At 34.3% G+C, this 21,018-nt stretch overlaps 1 protein-coding gene across 1 annotated transcript in view; it reads left to right on the top strand.

The window, feature by feature from the left end:
* MAGI2 (membrane associated guanylate kinase, WW and PDZ domain containing 2) overlaps positions 1-21,018 on the top strand; it is a 1,134,938-nt gene that overhangs the window by 92,165 nt on the left and 1,021,755 nt on the right. The window lies entirely within an intron of this gene.

The raw sequence follows: 21,018 nt of genomic DNA, 5'->3' as shown, positions 1-21,018 counted from the left end.
GGTGCGCTGAGCCCGATCCCGCTGGAGTGAGGAAAACCGGGTCCCTCTATGGCTCATCACCCGAAACACGAACTCACAGGCAAATTTCCCAGTTTTTAGCTCTTTGCCTTCCCTCTGGAGCCCCAGCCAGCCAAGAGCGTGGACGCCCGGTGTCTGCACGGCTCTTTCAGGAGCCCCAGCCGCCCGGGAGCTACAATGGTGGCAGGCGCGCCTCTACTCTGAAGTCCAGCTGCCAGGAGCCAGGACAAAGAAGCAGTTTGTATGCTCAGCTCCCCCCCCCTCCCCCCGGGACCAGTTGGCGCGAGGGGACCTGGTTTGCAGGTATTTGGCAAGTATGGTCTTTCTATGCACCGAGCGGAGGCTTTTCCCCCCCGAGCGGAGGTTTTTCTGTTTCGGACTCTCTCCTTTTCCCCTCTCACTCCCCCGTAGAGGGTAGAGGGGGATCGCCTCCCACCCTGGAGTCTCCAATCCCGGCCCGATTTTATCTTCCCCGGTTCGCACTCACGTTAGAAGGCTCTCTCAGTGGATTCTGTGTCCTTTTTCTCCCAATCTCTCAGGTTTTGTAAGGTTTCCAATGGCTTCAGATCTTTTCTGTGTGATGTATGGGCGCGAGTGCAAGTACGGAGCTCCTTACTTCTCCGCCATCTTGCCCCCTCCAGCGCTGATTATTTTCTTTAGTGATCAGACACTTTTTAATTTGATGAAGTCTCACTTGTTTATTTTTGTTTATGTTGCCTTTGCTTTTGGTTTCAAGTCCAAAACTCATTGCTAAGAAGCTTACTCCCTCTATTTTTCTTCTAGTGATTATACAGTGTTACATGTAAATCTTTAATCCATTTTGAGTTAATTTTTGTGTATAGTTAAGATAGGGGTCTAGTTCCATTTTTTTTTTTTCATATGGCTGTGAAGGTTTCCCAACACCATTTATTAAACAGACCATCTTTCCTCATTGTATATTCTTTCCTCTTTTGTCATAGATTAATTCATTATATATGCTTGGATTTATATCTGAGCTCTCTATTCTGTTCCATTTATCTGTATCACGTGTTTTTTGTTTGTTTGTTTGTTTGCCAGTACCGTATTGATTGATTACTATAGTTTTGTGATATAATTTGGAATCAGTCAGAGGAAATCAGTGAGGATGATGCCTCCAACTTTTTTTTTCCTCCAGATTTCTTTGACTATCCAGGAACTTTTGTGGTTCCATACAAATTTTGAGATTGTTTTTTTTATTTCTATGAAAAATGCCATTTGAACTTTGATAGGGATTGCATTGTGTAGAATATCTTGCATTTATTTGTCTTCAGTTTCTTTCATCAGTGTTGTACAGTTTTCAGTGTACGGGTCTTTCACTTGCTCGGTTAAATTTATTACTATTTTATTATTTTGATTATTGTGAGATCATTTTATTAATTTTTCTTTCTGTTATTCATTGCTAGTATGTAAAAATGGAACAGATTTTTGTATATTGATTTTATATCCTGTCACTTTATTGAATTTATTAGTTTTAACAGTTTTTTTGGTAGAGTCTTTAGAATTTTCTATATATAAAAGCATGTTGTCCACAAATAGTGATAGTTTTACTTCTCCTTTTCCAATTTGATGGCTTTTACTTCCTTTTCCTGCCTAATTGCTCTGGCTAGAACTTCTAATAATATATTGAATAATAGTGGTGAAAGTGGACATTCTTGTCTTTTTTGTGATTGTAAAGGGAGGGGTGTTTGTTATTGTTTTTGTTTTGTTTGTTGTTTTACTGATTTAATATCCTGACTTGTAATCAGTCTATTTAGATAATCTTTTTTCTTCATGTTTCAGTCTGGAAGATTAATTTTCTCAGAATTTATCCATTACCTCTTAGTTTTCCAATTTTTTGATATATAATTGTTCATAGCAGGCTCTAATGACTTTTTGTATTTCTTTGGTATCACTTTTATTTTCTTGTCTTTCATTTCTGATTTTATTTATTGAGTTTTCTCTCTTTTTCTGAGTGAGTCTAGATAATGGTTTGTCAATTTTGTTTATCTTTTTAAAGAACCAGCTTTTAGTTTCACTGGCCTTTTCTATTGTCCTCTTAGTTTCTGTTCCATTTATTTCCACTCTGATATTTATTATTTCCTTCCATGTATTTCTTTTTGGTAAGGAATTTTAAAATTACTGAACAAGTTGAACTTCAGTGTAATTTTATATTATGTCTCTAAAGATAAACATACAACCTTATAGATAACTCTAAGATCTTTAAGAATGCAGGTGTGTGTGTGTTTTCATTTTCTTGTTATTTTTTTACCCTAGACTTTATATTATACTCAGTTTTCTTATTCTTTTGAATAACATGTAAAAGCATAGTATTTTGCTCTCACCCTAAAATTAAACTTAATATATTGTCTGACACTTAAACTTTTAAAACCATTTTTCACAAAATGGCATGTTTTTTTTTTAAATGACTGAAAATACTAAAGAGAAAATTAACATTTAAATGTATTTAATGTTCAGATTATTTTTGTTTATTCTCCCTTCACAGACACATCTGGCATGCTGATATACCTTCTGGAGACACAGGGAAAGGAACTTTTTTTCTATGTACTTTTAAGTTCTTTACTGAAATGGGAAAATAAGCAAGTGATTGGAAGCCAGCAGCTTTAAACACTACTTGCTTTTTTCACATTGTTGCACAAAATTGTGAAGAGAGAATAGTTTTTCCTTCCCTTCCCCTCTCCTGGACATACCCCAAGTCTGTATGTCTATTTATTCCCTGATCTCAAATACAGATAAGGCTCTGGCTTTCAAACAGATATTTATGGTGTACATCAAATGTACTATCAAGGTATTCTCTGACTGGCTGACACCACCTTGACAGCATTTGGAACATTATAAATATATTTAATTTTAGAAATTAAAGGAGGAATGAAGATTAACTTAATAGTCCCAAGTTACAGTCTATTTAAGTGGCTTGATGAGTTTCTCAGCTTTCTGAAGTTTTTTTCATCTTGCTGACCCACATACCTGGCTGCTAGAATGGAGTTTTAATTCTTTTACCTCAGCCCTAACAACAGTAAAAATAATAAGAGCTAACATTAATGTGGCTAATTATGGGCAGTTCAAATGTATTAGGTGAATTGTGCCAGTTAGGATTAATCTAAACTATGCATAATGGGAAAGACAAAATAACAGTAACCTAAATACAGTTCTCTTTCATGTAAGAGAAAGCAGTTTAGGGCTAATATGTTCACCACCAAGTTGACAGGACACTGGCTCATTGTACTTCTGCATCATCTTCAGCATAATTCTTTTAACTGTAGTCCAAGAGACCTACTTAATCTCCAACTATTACACCCATGTTCCAACATTCTAGCCAGCAAGGAGGGAGGCAGGAAAGAAGAGGGTAAAGGATGCAGGGAGATTTAGGGAGATTTTCTGAAAGTGTACATATCATATTTTTGCTTAGTATAGTTGCCCAAGAACGTAGAAAATATACATATAGATATAAATATGCCAGCTTCCCTTTTATACTGGATTGTGACTTTGGGAAAGTTTATTGATTGCTATCTCTACACTTCAATTTTCTTATCTATATAATGGAGATGACCAATAATTATATCATAGAGTGGCTGAGAGGATTCACTAAGTTTATTCATGTAAAATATCTCTTAGCACATTGTAGCCTTTAGTGAGGTTTAGTAATAATAAGTGTATACTTACAATAATACTTACCATTATTTTCAACTCCCTTTCTTCTGTTGTAGATCGCTTTGGATTTTATGGCTTTCAGTTAGTGACTGTCAAGGCTAAAGAAAGCTTGTTCTTTGGGAGGCCTGCTGGGAAGATAATCAATAATATTTTCATAAGATGCATAGTGATATTTTATTCTTAATTGTCTCTTTTAAAGAATTGGATTGGATTCTCCATGCTTCTGAGCCATCTTGAGTCTCTGGCTGTCAGGCAACTCTAAAATAATTCTGGTTTCTAGTGAAATAAGCTTGAGCATCAAGAGGAGAGGAATTGAAGTAAGATGTGTGAATATAGTTGAGTTGCTTTATTTATTTAAGGTTTCCAGAGGAAAAAAGATTTTGATAAATGGTCTAAATAATATTCATCTTTTTGTTCAAGGAAGGCATGAATCACATGAATATTGGATAATAACAGGGTCTGAATGACTTTGGATACCTGAAAGCATTTTAACGATGACAAATCTAAATGCTTGTTCTTTATATCAGTCAAAACTTGGGAGGAAGCAGATGGCATATTCAAAGGAATGAATTATTCCTAGAGTTAAACAGAGTTAAGTGCAAGTACCCTTTGTAAAGGTGTGCGCAGGGTTATGGCTCTGAACTCAAGATAGTGGTGAGGGACCAGGTACTAGCCATAGAAAAAAAAACTCTTGCACAAGAGACTTGAAGGTCCATGGCAAGGAGCAGAGAGGATGGTCATGGAGAGGGACTGCTGGATAGGAGTTGTGACTGGAGGTAGAACACACCAGCTGCCAGACCTGCTTCCTGGCTGGGAGGGGTCTGAGGAATACTTACCCCATTCTCTCTGTCCCAGACTTTGATCTCTTGTGCCTCCCATTGGCCTACTCTACTTGAAGCTGCAGAGCATGCATGACATGTAGAGAGGTCCACTTACCAGGGTGAAGTGTTATGATGGAGAAAAGGAGACAGTGGTTGGAGAGGCCACAGTGCATAACAAGCACACTTGTATCTGTAGGCTCAGCCCTACTCCATACTCTAGACCTCTTCAATGTCCTGAACAGGCATATTGTGCCTCAGGATATTAATGCTACTTATTCTGAGCCTAGTGACTTTGTTTCTCAGAGCTGAGCTTCACTGGGTATGAACCATCTTCCTTTTACATGGGTTCTTGATATCTGTTCTTGTATTTGGTGTGTGAATTCCAGAATAAGCCATTGAGGAAACTGGGCATTGGCTGTGTCATTTTTAAAGTCTTAGGGTTGGAGCAGCTTAAAATTTCAATTTAAAAATTTCCGTATAATTCATGACCTAAAGAATGTACCAATTATGAATGTTCTGTACTCATAAGTTGAATTTAGACAAATTTACTTCTATATACCTCCAAAGTAACTGTCAAAATTTTGGTGTTAATGTAAGTAAATTATGGGTCACACATGCTGTAAAACATTAGAAACAGAGAATGAAATGGAAGGTTAGATAGGAAAGTAAGAAGAATTGCTAAAAAAAAAAAAAAAAAAAAAGCCAGGGATTGATGTAAAGAAATCTGAAAAGAGAAAAAGATAGGGCTGGACAGATGTGGGCTTTAGGAATCAGATATCACCAATTCCTGAGTTAAAATCAGAAATTCCCTGAACATTTGTATATATGAGTAAACAAAAAACATTTTCTAGTTTATGTTGTGTCTGCAGCAACACAAAATCTATCTATAAACATCTGATTAAAACTAGAAATTGGGAAGATCCTAAAAAGTTTTCAAAATAATAAATTTCATATGGCAATGAATAGCACTGTATTTTTGTGCCTGTCTGTGGTGTGTAAATAGCACTGGTGTTTGTTGTTGTTGTTGTTGTTGTTGTTGTTATAGTTGATGCTATGATTTATTTGAGGAGAGGTTGAAAAAAGTAATTATTTTTCAATGTTTGCCTCATCTTTCATACCTTTTCCCAAAGGAAAATGGTTTTCGATGTCAAAATCATAATTTTAGTCAAGAATTTTATCCTTAGACTTGATGACAGTTATAGTACATGTATGTCATATGTTCTGACAATGAATGTGTTCAGGAAGCACACAGGTCATCCCAATTAGCAAAGCAAACAAAACCTAATTGTATCTATATCCCAATTATTAAGATGAACTAAAAAGTTTTAGAGCATAATGAAATTTACTATTTCATACTAGCTTAAAATCTGAATTTTTTTAAATACTTAGAAAAATGCAATATACATTAATTTTAAAAATGAGACTTTTAATATTTTAAAAATGAGGAGTGCCTGAGTGGCTTAATGTGTTAAGTGTTTGACTTCAGCTCGTGTCAGTATCTCAAAGTTAGTAGGTTCAAACCCAGCGTCAAGCTCTGTGTCAACGGCCCAGTACCTGGAGCCTGCTTTGTATTCTGTGTCCCCCTGTCTCTCTGTCCCTCCCCCTCTCATGCTCTCGCTCTCTCTCTCAAAAATAAACATTAAAAATTAAAATGAATAAATACAATTTTTAAAATGAGAGCAAAATTTGGTTGAAGTTTCTTATTCATCGTGGATCATAAGTGCGTTTTTTCTCTAGTTAGTGTTCTGGATAGTGTGTATCAAAGGCTACTAAAGAAATAAAATCTGGGGCGCCTCAGTGTCTCAGTTAAGCTTCCAACTTCAGCTCAGGTCATGATGTTGAGGTTTGTGGGTTTGAGCCCCATGTCAGGCTCTGTGCTGACAGCTCAGAGCATAGAGTCTGTTTCAGAATTTATGTCTCCCTCTCTCTCCTTCCCTACCCCACTTGTGCACTGTCTGTCTCAAAAGTAAAATAAAACATTAAACATTTTAATTAAGGAATAAAATCTGATACAGTAGTTTACAACAGGGTCAGCAAGCATGGCCCATGGATCAAATCTGTCCTGTTGTTTGTATATGGCTCATGAGCTAACTATGTTTTTTGTATTTTTAAATGGTTTTAAAGCTTCAAAAGAGGAATGTATGTTATCATGGGAAAATTGTGACTTTAAAACTTTATTTATGAACACAAAAGTTTCACTGAAACACAACCCTACCCATTCATTTATGTATTGTCCATCACAAATATAATAATAGAGTTTTCCAGTTGCAGAAGGCATCTTATGGCTGGCAAAACACAAAGTATTTCTTATTTAGCCTTTAAATAATAATTTTTATCTGCCTCTAGTTTACAGAATTCTATTAAAGTGTATTTTCTTAAGATAGAATAATACTGAAAACATAATATTTTACTATCTTCTACATACTTTAAGTAGCATAAGTGTTCCCTTTTTGTTCAGTTTGCTAAGCCTCCAAAATAATAAATATAATGGTTGAAATCTTACTAATACATTCTCTTTTAGACAAATTACATTTAGTGCATAAATATTTCTCTAAAAGAATTATGATACTTTGAAATTCCACAGAATACTGAAGTTTGTAAGTTTGGGTTTTTTTTAAGAGAACACTATTTTCTCCTTTCTGTTGGTGTGGTGGGTGAGTAGCAAGCTTCAAGAGAAATTACCTTAAGTGATGAGGAATTTGAGGGACAGTATAATCAAAACTGAAAGATATTGAGCATTCTTACTCTTCAGAACCTAGGATAAGAATTAGCAAATGTAGTCCACTGTGAATAAATGCTGAGGGGAGCCTAGGAAAAGGAGAGAATAAGAGGTAAAATCTGCTAAACTTCAAAGTGCTAAAGAATAATGAAAAAGGAAGATTTAAGAGTTTTATAAAGATGGGGGGAAAGGCTCTTAAATCTTAATACCAAAGTGGAACTCCAGTGGAAAAGACAAACTAGGTGCTGAGCCATACACATTGTGAGAACAGTGTGTTATAAATCAGGGAAGTGGTCATAGCTAGTATGAGGGATGAAATTCACCCAGTATTTAATACATCAGAATTCACCTTCAATAAAATTTTGATGTATTCACCACATATCATGGATATGACTTACTATGTACGCTTGGATTCATTCTCAAAGGAGAAGAAAGTCTTCATTTTTGTGACAAAAGGCTTAGAAACCTTAGTAAGGCATTGTTATCTATCACCTATAGTTTACGATCTACCCACATTGATTTTATTTATTTATTTAGGTTTTAATTTAAATTCTAGTCATTTAGCCTAGAGTACAATATTGGTTTCAGGAGTAGAATTTAGTGGTTCTTAACTTACATACAACACGTGGGCCACATTGATTTTAAATTTAAATCTCATGTATTTATTTTTTCATTTCTGTATCCATGTCTTATGAGTTATGAATTCATTCATTTTTGTTCATATCTATAAAAGTCTTAAGAATATGGACTAAGCAACTCATATAATGTTCTATGGAATGTGCCATCAATCAAGGAATTATTATATTGCAATCTAGTAAAAATATATTCCTCAGGATCCATCTTTTCCTAAATGATCTAAAAGAAGTATTGCCACTCAATGTCACTTACAAACTACAGTTGGATACAGTTAGGAGAGGAAATGCTTGTAAAATCAAGCAAAATACAGCTGAAATAAAAGGATATGAATTAATGTAAATAATAATGAGAGAGGAGTTATATTTTAATATAGAAAATTAATAACTATCATATTTCTATATTACTAGGTAATCAATTATTGTTTTATCATAATTGCAAAAATCTGATTCAGAGTAAACATGAAAATTCAGCTATGAATTTATATTGCTATAAATGAGTGAATATTTTTTTAAAGAAAAAATATAATTGATCATGGAAGTAAAAATCTTTGTTTTAATCACTTGAAACAGACATGGATATTCTTCAAATTCAACTTGATACATTATAAAATCCTTGATTAAACATTTATTAAATACTCTATTACCTTACATTTATAATTGTTTATTCATTATGGGAGGCTGTTTAAGTACTACATAACCTTAAATGTAAAGTATTGACTCTATATTAATAGTAAATGATAACCATAGGAACAACTTCAAGAAATTTTGAAAAGACCTTATCATGGATTGATGAAGTCACACGAATCATTCCATATCTATCTACTTAGATAAAAGGAAAGCAACTTTATTCTATTTTACTTCAAAAGATATCCCAGAACTTGATTTTAAAATGGATATTTCCTTTATTTAAATATAACTATTTACTTTTAAATATATAATTGACATTTCAAAAGAGATTTCTATTAAACTGTTTTCTACTTGGGGAAACTATCCTGAAATCACTAATTCCTTGGAATTGAGTGAGGGTTCTTGCCTTCTTCTTCTTCTTTCTCTTACTTCTTCCTTTCTTCTTTCTTTTTCTATTTATGGAAAAAAATGGGTGAAGCATATTTGATTGGCTTGAATTACTCTCCTTTATAAACAAAGAAGAAATAACTTAAGATTTCCTATTTGTAGTAACTAGATCCCAAATACTTGTCAAATGGCCAAATAAATATTTATATTTACATAATTGGGGAGTTCAACTAAGGGAAATGGATTTTGAAATGTTTATATTTTTAGGAAGTCTCACACCCTTCCCCTTTGCTAGCAGCAGTTACATAAATTCATTAATGGCATATTTTCTGTATTTACAAATAAATATTTTGATCTCTGATATCAGATATTCTAGAACTGTCCACATTAAATAAATAATGCTCATATTTTCAATTAGGAAGATCTTTCAATTTTGCTCACCAAAGTGAGGAAACAACAGAAAAGGAAAATCACATTTTCAGAATCATAGAGTGAGATTTTTGAAAATCTACACCTCCATGAAGCATCAAAAGCACTGGAAAAAATGTCAAATTCAGCCTTTTCAGAACTCTAGAAATTAACTAAAGGCTTAGAACAGTCTGAGGAGTATTTATTCAGGAAAATTGGCTGAATTTCATTAATAACATAAAATTTGGACATTAAATCATCAATAATAAATATGTCCAAATAACTAAAGAAAACGATTTTTAAAGAATCAGAGGAATGTCTGAAAACAATATCTCACCAAAAACAGAAGAGCAATATAGAAGATATGAAGTATGGGAGAGAACCAAACAGAAATTTTGGAGTTGAAAATTACAACAAATAATATGAAAAATACACTTAAGATACTCAACAGTGGATGTGAACTGACAGAAGAAAGAACCAGTTAAGTTAAAGACAGTTTCATTCAAATTATCTAGTCTGAGCAACAGAAAAAAAAAAATGAAAAAAATGAAAAGACTTAGAAAGCTGTGAAAAATCTTGAAGCATATCAACATACCTATAAAAGGATTTCTAACTGAAGAGACAGGTACAGAAAGAATGTTTAAGAAATAATGGCTATAAAATTCTGGAGTCAGATTAAAAACATCAATATGGATCTAGAGGAAGTTCCACAAATTCCAAGTAGGAAAACCTCAGAGATCCGTACCTGACACATACAGTCAAACTGTCTGAAGCCAAATATGTAAAATCTTGAAAGCAGCAAGAGAGAAGCAACTCATCTCGTAAAAAGGAACCTCAGTAGAATCAACAGATGATTTTCATCAAAATTCATGGAGGCCAGGGTAATGACATTTACTTCAATGTGCTGGAAGACAAAGATTATCAAGAATTCTAAATTCAGCAAAGCTATCCTTCTAAAATGAAGGAAAATTTAAGACAAAAGCAGAGGATAACAGTTTAACAATAACAGTTGGAGATAAATACACACTTGTAATAATAAATACTCAGCAGAGTTCAACGAGAAAATAGAATATGTGAGTAACATATAAACTGATAGACCTAACATACACACTTCACACAACAACACTAGACTACACATTCTTCTCAAAGTACATTGAACATTTTCTGGGATAGACCACATGTTAGGCCATAAAAGAAGTCTTAAATGAATTTACTTTTTACTTGAAAGAGAGAAAGAGAGAGGGAGAGAGAGAGAGGGAGAGAGAGGGAAAGAGAGAGGTTGAGAATCTCAAGCAGGCTCACGCTCAGCACAGAGCCCAGTGCATACAGAGCTCGATCCCACAACCCTGTGATTATGACCTGAGCTGAAATTAAGAGTTGCAGCACCTCAGAAGCCTCAAAAATATTTAAAAAAATAAAGCCACATAAAGTATATTTTTATTATAATGAAATAAAATTAGAAATGATTATCAAAGAGAAAATTAGGAAATTCACAATCATGTGGTAGAATATTTTTTAAATTATTAATAATCAATGATTCAAAACAGAAATGAGTGGTTCCTGGATGGCAAGTTGGTTACGTGCCCAACTCTTGATTTTCACTTAGGACATGATCTTACATTTCATAAGTTTGGCCCTGCAGAACCTGCTTGGGATTCTTTCTCTCCCTCTCTCTGCCCCTCCCCTCTAAAAGAAGCAAATAAACATTATAAAAGAAAGAGAAAGAAAATTACAAAATGCTTTTATTTTATGATTAAATATTCATTCATTTATGTAAAAAAGAGAACATATTCCAAAAGGTTCAATATGTTATAATTTCTAGTGATACCAAGTGATTTTTATCTTCTTGATATTTTTCTGTAATTTTTTAATTCAGGTTTTTATATTAATTCCAGCACAGTTTGCATACAGTGTTTTATTAGTTTTAGGTGAAGAATATAGTGATTCAGTAATTCTGTACATTACTCAGGACTCATCATGGTAAGTGTGCTCTTTATCCCCATCATTTATTTCTCTCGTCCCAAAATCCACCTCCCTATGGAACTATCAGTTAGTTTTCTATAGTGAAGAGTCTGTTTCTTGGTTTCTCCTTCTTTTATCTTTGTGTCTCTCTCTCTTATTCTTTGCTTATTTGTTTTGTTTCTTAAATTCCACATATGAGTGAAATCATATGGTATTTGTTTTCCCTGACTTATTTTACTTAGCATTATACTCTTTAGTTCCATCCATATTGTTGCGAATGGCAAGATTTCTTCTTTTTTATTGCTGAATAACATTCCATTCACACTTTTTAAATTTTTATTTATTTACTTTGAAAAAGAGAGAATGGAGATGGGCATAAAAAGAGAGAATCCCAAGCGGGCTCATGCTGTAAGCACAGAGCCTGATATGGAGCTGGTTCCCACAGCTGTGAGATCATGACTTGAGCAGAAATTGAGAAGAGGGTGCTTAACCAACTGAGCCACCCAGGCACCCCAACACATTTTCTTTTTATATTCATGAATTAATGGACACTTGAAATGCTTCCATAATTTGGCTATTGTAAACATGCTGCAATGAACATAGAATTAAATATATCCCTTTGAATTAGTGATTTTGTATTCTTTCAGTAAATACCCGGTAGTACAATCACTGGATCATAGACTAGTTTTATTTTTAATTTTTTGAGAAACCTCCCTACTGTCTTCCACAGTGGCTGCATCAGTTTGTATTCTTACCTACAGTGCATGAGGATTCCTATTTCTCTACATCCACATCCTTTCTGACATTTTTGTGTTTTTTATTTTAGCCATTCTGACATATCTGATTGATATGTCATAGTGGTTTTGATTTGCATTTTCTTGACGATGAATGATATTGAGCATCTTTTCATGTGTCTCTTGGCCATGTAGATGTCTTTTTTGGAGAAATGTTGACAAAGTTGTAGTAATTAAAGAAACGTGGTAATGGCGTAACAATAGACATATAGACTAATAGAAAGTAACTTGGAGTCCAGAAATGAACCCATACATTTGAGGTCAATTAATTTTTGACAGGGGTGCCAAGACAGTTTGACAGGGGAAATAATAAACATTTCAACAAATGGTGCTGGGACAACTGCTTAATCAATACAAAAGAATGAAGTTGGATCCCTTCCTTGAAACCATTAAAGAACACTATCAGAAAAGTGAAAACAGATATGTCTGGCTGGGTTAGTCAGAAGAGCATGTGACTCCTGATCTGGCAGTCATGGGTTTCAACCCCATATTGGGTGTAGAGATTACAAGAAGGGCAGGAGGGGAGGGAGGGAGGGTAGAAGACAGGAAAAAAAAAAACAACAAGAAAGTGACAGTACAACCCACTTGATAAGAGGAAAATATTATAAACCAGATATTTGATAAGGGACTAGTATCTATAATATTTAAAGAACTCTTACAATTCAACAATAAAAATACATATAACCTAATTTGTTAATTAGGTTAGGCAAAATTTTAGGCAAAATTTTGCTTAAAAATTTCTCCTAAGAAGATAAACTAATGACCAATAAGCACATGAAAATATGCTCAATATCATTAGTCATTAAGTAAATGCAAATAAAAACCATAATGAGATAGCACTTGACACTCACTAAGATGATTATTGTCAAAAAAGATGGATAATAACAAGTGTTGGTAAGGATGTGAAGAAATTGAAACTCTTACATTGTGGGTGGCATTATTATAAAATGGTGTACTGGCTTTGGAAGACATTTAAATTTTTAAACATTTTTAATGTTTTTTATTTATTTCTGAGAGAGAGAGAGAGGCAGAGTGAGCAAGTGAGGGTCAGAGGGAGAGGGAGACACAGAATCAGAAGCAGGCTCCAGTCTCTGAGCCAGCTGTCAGCACAAAGCCCGATATGGGGATCGAACCCACGAACCATGAGATCATGACCTGAGCTGAAGTCAGACACTTAGGCAACTGAGCCACCCAGGCACCCTGACATTTATAAATTCCTTACAAAATTAAGCATTGTTACCTTATGATCCATAATTTCACTCCTGGATATATATCTAAGAGAAGTGAAAATTAATGTTCATACAAAAACTTGGATAATATTCACAGAAACAATATTTATAATAGCAAGAAATAGAACTCCACTGTCTATCACTGATGAATTAGGATAAGCAAAACAAGCTATACTTTATTCAGTCATGAATAGGAATAAAGTCCTGGTCCATGCTACAATATGGATGAAGCTTGAAAAACATTATACTAAGTGAAAGTGACCAGATACCAAAGACCACATAGTGTAAGATTCCATTTTTGTAGAATGTCTAGAATGGGCAAGTCCATAAAGACAGAGTAGATTAGTGTTTGCCAGGGGAGGAGAGGGAAATGGCTAGAGGCAGTGTGAATGAGGATTGACTGTTAATGAGAATGAGGTTTCTTTTTGAAATGATGAAAATATTCTGGAATTAAATAGTGGTGATGATTGCATGAGGTTTTTTTTTTTTTTTTTTAACATCCTCATGTAAGACTCATTTGATCAAGTTGTTTCATAATCTGAAGTTGGATACCATTAATAATAATAATGACCTTTTTAAAAAGTTTATTTATTTATTTTTGAGAGAGAACGAGTGGGGGAGGTGTAGAAAGAGAGGGAGACAGACAATCCCAAGTAGGCTCTGCATAGTCAGCATGGAGCCTGATGTGGGACTTGAACTCATGAACTGTGAGATCATGACCTGATCATGCTCTGAAACCAAGGGTCAGATGCTTAACCAACTGAGCTATCCAGGAACCCCAATACTGGCTTTAAAAAACTGTCGGTAAAAATAATGTATACAGTGAACTAATAATAACAAGATAATATCAAAAAGACAAGCAATAAATCTTAATATCATGCAATGCAGTAGCAGTTGCCCATGCTATTCACTGACTTGAAACCCTGAAAGAACTAGGATCAACTGCTAGAATATTATTACATTTGATACATCAAATTTTGTTTTGGTTTAGTGTTCTGAGGTGAGTTTTATGAAATATCTGTAAAATTTTATTTTTCCTTTCATAAACCAGTGTAGCTCCATATGGAAAAAGCTCTAGTGTGAGCTACATCAGATTATGTTCCCCTCTAGGCCAGAAAGAAATTAAAACCTAAAAGACTTTATTTTGCACATTCTTGTTGATTGCACTATGAGCATGCCTATTTTTTTTAACAGTTTATATACAATAACGCTTTTAATTAAAATAGAATATCAATGATTTCTTTTATAACTGACACCCACATTTACAACAGATATTTCCCTTCCTAAGCTTTTTTACCAATTACTCAACAAGTATTAACGGAGCAACTACTGCAACAATACATATGCTTAGTGATGATATAAGAATAAGTGGTTCCTATAGTTTGGTAGGAGAGAGGGGTAATAATTGAGTATTCTAATACTTAGAAATGTAAATGAAAACTGCAAAGGCAGCAACTGAAATCACTTAGGACAATTTGTAACTAGAGAACCTGATGATCTTGCATGGCTTGGATTCTTTTCCTAGGAAATGCTCTTTGAACTGAGATTAGCAAGATAAATAGAAATTAATCAGATAAGGTAGAGATACATTAGAGGTAAGAGTGTCCAGGGGAAAAAAAGAAAAGAAAAGAAGAAGAGAAGAGAAGAGAAGAGAAGAGAAGAGAAGAGAAGAGAAGAGAAGAGAAAAGAAAAGAAAAGAAAAGAAAAGAAAAGAAAAGAAAAGAAAAGAAAAAAGAAAAGTGTCCAGGGCTGCTGGCCCCATCCTAAGATTAGAAGAAGACTGATATGTGAGAAGGCCCTTGTGTATACTACTGAAAGGAACATGCAAAGCAAGTGTAGAGAATAGGTAGGAGCCCCACTTGTGAGGCTGGGTTAAGTATTTAGGTTTCTTTTTTTTTTTTTTTTTAATTTTTTAAATATTTATTTTTGAGACAGAGAGAGACAGAACACAGTGGGAAATGGGCAGAGAGAGAAAGATGTAGAATCCAAAACAGGCTCAAGGCTCTGAGCTGTCAGCACAGAGCCTGATGCGGGTCTCAAACTCATGAGCCATGAGATCATGACCTGAGCTGAAGTCGGATGCTTAACCTACTGAGCCACCCAGATCCCCCTTTAGGTTACTATCCTAAGAACAAAGGGAAGACATATAGAAGTTGCATGTCTGGGTGAACAGAGGGAAGGACATGATCAGATATGATTTTGAAAAGTTTCTTTGGCTGCTGTGGACAATGGATTATGGTGAATGTGGAAAAAATCACTGAGAGATTACTGGAGAGACCAAATAGGAAATCACACAACTTGGACTAGGGGATAACGCATAGAGAGAATTCAACAGATTTGAGAGTTATTTGGGAGAAAATCAAAAGAATTATTGATGGGCTAGATAGTGAATGAAGAGTAATTGTGAAAGAAAACTCCATAATGCTTCTTTCTTGTCTTATGAAAGAGTTATGTTTGCACTGTATTTGTCAACTCCTTACCTTCTTTGCCCATAAGACTGTAAGATCCTTGAAGGCAGGCACACTCTTATTTATTGTTTTTATGCACTGAGACATATTGCACATAAGAGACATTCTACACATATTTGATGATATCCTGGATTGAATTAGAAACAAAAAGATAGCCTCCAAAACTTTGAAAAACATTATTCTCCATCACCAATAATTTTGTTGTTTCTAGCAGATATTATAGATCTGAATAGAACTAAGCAATTATTTATTTTACCTGGTTGTTAGGCAGCTACTGAGGCCAGCAATTGAATGTACAGAATACACATGATTTATTGACTCTTTTTCAAAGACACAGTGAGCTGCCCAGTGTACTTTACCTATGTTTAGCCTTATTGCGCCCTGGAGAAACATTTTGTCATTGACTGCTCATTTTGGATTGTTGAAAATGCATTTCATTAATACTGAGCCTACTTTATGATATCAATATAAATTTGGAATGTATAAAACTATTAATTCAGCATATGCATCTAAACAGATGTTTCATATAAAAAATGAATGCTAAGGAAGAGTCATTATGCCCATTTGGAGTGGTCAGGTTAAGTAATTAGAGAAATAAAAGCTGAATCTATAGCTAACATTAAATTGCAAAAAGATGAACTCTCTTGACAAATTATTAGTGCTAACAATCTCTTACCCTCTTCTTCTAACATATAATCATACAAATTCCTCACTATTTTTTAAAAGAAAGGTGAAAGCTTCAGATGCCAATAATATATGGTAAAATTTTTTAACCTAAGAAATTGCCCTTTTTCTGTCTTTTACAAAATATGCATTTGTGTTTTCTTCTAAAATACAGATCATAGCTTTAGAAATAAAGAAAATCAATAATAAAGAACACTTCAGTGTCACAGTTTCACTAGTCTCACAGTGTCCCCAGAATAATTTTTAAGACTGTTTCAGATCATTTTCATCTATGACAGTTCTGTGATAATCAGATTTCCTAATTTCATTTCTAGATGTTTGAGAATTTGAATTATTTGTTTCTTTTCAGCAATTTCCCTTTTAATTAAAAAAGAAAAAAAATTAGAAATGTCCAGTGCTACTTAAGACACTATTACATTCATTAGTAAAGCATTAAGCCTTAAAGTACTATTTTACTTTGTCTTCTTTGGAAAAGTAAAAACAAACTTTGTTTTTTAAAGACCTTTTTCATAAATTCCCTTTCTGTGGAGAATGTATGCATAGTAATTAGACCAGGAACCTTTAAAATTGACATAGCACATTTTATCTACTACTTTGTGAGGCTGTTTTGTCATGAATTGTATATGAATATGTCAGGGACAACATTATTAATGTACATTTAGAATTAAACCAATTAATACTTTAATTACCGTAGTATTCTCCTACTTCCGCCAGCATCTAGCTGCTTACCATGTTGACACTTTGATGTATCTTGGTTATGTATAATCAGATAGTATTTTGAATACAGGGAATACTTAAAAAGTCAGAGATGTTAAGTGATTCAAGCTAAGTGATTCAAGCAGCTGAGAGATGAGGAAGAGGAGAGATGGGGAAAAATGCTGAATTTGGACAACTGGGAATTGAAACTGAGAGAAATGATTCAGGGTATAGCTGCTTTGTAAAGAAAATCAGGGACAAGTAGACAAGAATTCTCAAGATACTTGCTGTGCATTAAAATGCATTTATCTGTGAAAGATTGAGTAAAGAAATGAAGTATTTTAATTACTTTTTCCCTGCAAGGATGTGATTCTTTGAATTTAACGCCTCAGTGAACCTGGGCTCCTTGGAGCCTTTGGATTTATTCAGATCACATACACACATATATATACAATCACACACATGTGCATTCACGTTCATATGCACACATACTTCCATATACATGGACTGATATGCCTATTTAGTTCTTGACAAATACCAAAATTCAAAATATTGTGTTTATGAGTGCATTTCCTTAGCACACAACAGCTAAGACCTGAAAATGTATTTCATCCGCCGCTACTTTCCAATATACTGTCATTTGACCACAGATCTACCTAGATGGCCTCATTTATTGTGTCAGTAGCATCACTGCTACATAAGTTAAAATTGACTCAGGAAGATGACATGTGATTTTTACAAAACAATATAGAGAAAACTTTGTAGACTAAGACTGGACTTAGACTCTCTCTAGGCATGTCAGCTTTATAATAGATTTTAGCAACATCTTTTGTGTAAATATACTTTTGGTAGATATGAAATCCTTCATTCCTTGGCTTTCAGAATATGAGTAAGTTAGTTGTGAGGAGCAACTATAATGAAGGCCAGCTGGATTTTCTTTGGTTCTTTCTTCCTTTTCCTTCTAACTCACTATGAAAGCTTTCATAGTATCCATCCACAAGAAAACACAAATGGAAATGGGTTGTATTCAGTTGTACTAAGAACTCTGTGGAGAACTTGTAAATGGTATGAGGTATGCACTTAGTTCCATTGTAACTCTTCCCTTTTATTACATGGGGCTCCTCAAACCGAAGATTGATTGCTCTCTATATTGCGTATTTGGGCAAGTAAAGTAGAATGGCTTTATACTCTCCTATCTTTACAATAAAACTAATGGATAAGAAGTTAGAATGGGCACCTTTGTACACTGCTATTAGAATGGTAAATAGGTCCAACCCTCCTTGCATAACTCAAAGCTTTCATATTTGTTTACCATTTGCCCCAGTAATTCTACTTTTAGAAATTTATTACAAGATGACAATATCAGAACTGTATAAAATGATGTATACATAAGATACTAACCAAAATAAGTTAGCCAGAGAAAGACAAATATCATATGATTTCATTTATATGTGGAATTAAGAAATATAACAGATTAATATAGGAGAAAGGAAGGAAAAATAAGATAAAAACAGAGAGGCAAACCATAAGGGACTCTTAAATTTTTTCAAAATGTTTTTTATTTATTTCTGAGAGAGAGAGAGAGAGAGCATGAGCAGGGGAGGGTCAGAGAGAGAGAGGGAGACACAGAATCTGAAATAGGCTCCAGGCTCTGATCTGGCTGTCAGCACAGAGCCTGACGTGGGTCTCGAACCCAGGAACCACGAGATCATGACCCGAGCTGAAGTTGGACGCTTAAGCAGCTGAGCCACCCAGGTGCCCTAAGAGACTCTTAAATACAGAAAGCAGACTGAGGGTTGCTGGAGGGGAGGTCGGTGGAGGGGTGGGTTAAATGGGTGATGGGCATTAAAGAGGGCACTTTTGGGGATGAGCACTGGATGTCATATGTAAGAGATGAATCATCCGATTTTACTCCTGAAACCAAGATTGAACTATAAATTAACAACTTGAATTTTTTAAAAAAAAATGATACTAAGCAGAGGGTTTTTTATAATAGTAAAAAAGAAAAAGAAAACACCTAAATATCCAGCACTGCTTAAATAGATTCTAGTAAACTATACTACATCCATGCAGACAAGCTAGATGACCATTAAAGCTTATGTTGTATAATATTTGTATCGATCATGGAAAAGTGTTTAAGGTATAGCAGTGGAAAAGAAGGCTATAAAACATTATGTTATAGATATTTCTATTATCTAACTTTGTCTTTATTTTAAAAAATTATTACAAATAATGGAAACCCACTCTACTTAAGCGAAAGAGAACTTATTAGAACAATAAAAGCTGGCTTGGGATTTCTGTGAAACCAAGAATTGGAGGGGGCCTGGGGACTAGGAACCAGAGTAGTGGAAACAGTCTTAATTAGGGCAGCATTACCACTCCCGCCTTTCTGCTGTAACAAATGAACTCTATATACTTCATTTCATCTTTGCATCAGCCAAGACCCAAAGTCCCAGGGTCAGGGTTTTATTAGCCAAATTCATGCCATTTCCCAGACCCTACCAGTTTAATAAATGTAAGGAATCTGAGACTTTTCCACTTTCTACTTTGGCAATGGGATAAAATAGCTAGGAATTACCTTCCCAATAAGATTTTAGGCAATGAAAGTAATTTCCCAGGAAAAAAAAAATCAGAGTGGAAGGAGTAGACACCTGACATTGCCCCAAATAGAATATGCCTTTCACAATATTTTATCTCAAAAATAAAAAGTTATACCACAAAAAAGAAAAAAATATATAACTTATTGGTTGTCTATAGTATGTCTATAGTATGTCAAGTTGCTTAAGGGGTCAAAATGAAGAATTACATCGTACTGATCTTCCAAAAAGAAACATCAATTTAAAACTTGACCATAACAGAAGATAGAAATTATTTCCTCTTATATAGGAAAACAGGATGCACATTATAACATCATTTATCAGTATCTGTTTATCTCAGGAGATCCATTGCTTCCTCTTCTGTAATTCATCTCTGAATTTGGAATATAAATTCTCAGTGTGTCATTGTTGATAATGATATCTCAGAAGAGTCCTGCTAATCTCCATCAATTGTAACTCTTGATTTGTAAGGAAAATCATGTTTATGGAACCCATGTAAGACAATTGATAGAAACGTAGTTTCTCTAACATCATTTGAAAATAGCCCTAAAATATTTTCACCATCTGTTATGATACAGAGACCATGAGGTATTCTCCAAGAAGAATACCTGTAAATTTGACCTTGAGAATCCTAGTCCATCTGCTCTGAATTAAAACTAAACTAGTTAGTACCTGGGTACTTGATTCAGAGCCATTCTTTCTCTAAGATGCAACTTAAAGATTGATGTGATTTGAGGTGGCTTCTTATCATTGGGTTTGATACAATATAAAATTAAGAATGTAATTGCAGGTGGATGGAAAGTGAGAGTTTGAGTATGAAATGAATCTCCACATTTTTGTCTTCTTTCCTCTTAACTGTAACATAATTATGAAATTCATGCAGCTAAATAAAATCTTTTACCAATTAGTATGTATTTGCTGTGAGCATTGATTGAAATGGCTCTGAAAGAAGGTTTATTTTCAAGTGTCAAATTTTTTGAGTCTCTAAAACTGCCTAGGTAGTTATATTTTCAAAAATAAAAAGCTTTTAACAATTTATATGAATTCATTTTTAATTTATCCCCTTCTGTATTAGAAACAGCTATTTTTCGGGGCACTTTGGTGGCTCAGTCAATTGAGCTACTGTCTCCTGATTTTGGCTCAGGTCATGATCTCACAGTTTGTGGGATAGAGCCCTGTGTTGGGCTCTATGCTGACAGAGTGTAGCCTGCCTGAGATTCTGTCTCCCTCTCTCTCTTTCTGCCCTTCCCTTTCTCTCTCTCTCTCAGAAATAAATAATTAAACATTTTAAAAATTAGTTGTTTTTC

This window comes from Hyaena hyaena, unplaced genomic scaffold (assembly GCF_003009895.1).
Source record: "Hyaena hyaena isolate Hyena2069 unplaced genomic scaffold, ASM300989v1 scaffold_152, whole genome shotgun sequence".
Classification (NCBI taxonomy): Eukaryota; Metazoa; Chordata; class Mammalia; order Carnivora; family Hyaenidae; genus Hyaena; species Hyaena hyaena.
The sequence above is the reverse complement of the archived record's forward strand: the minus strand, read 5'-3'. Positions and strand labels throughout refer to the sequence as shown.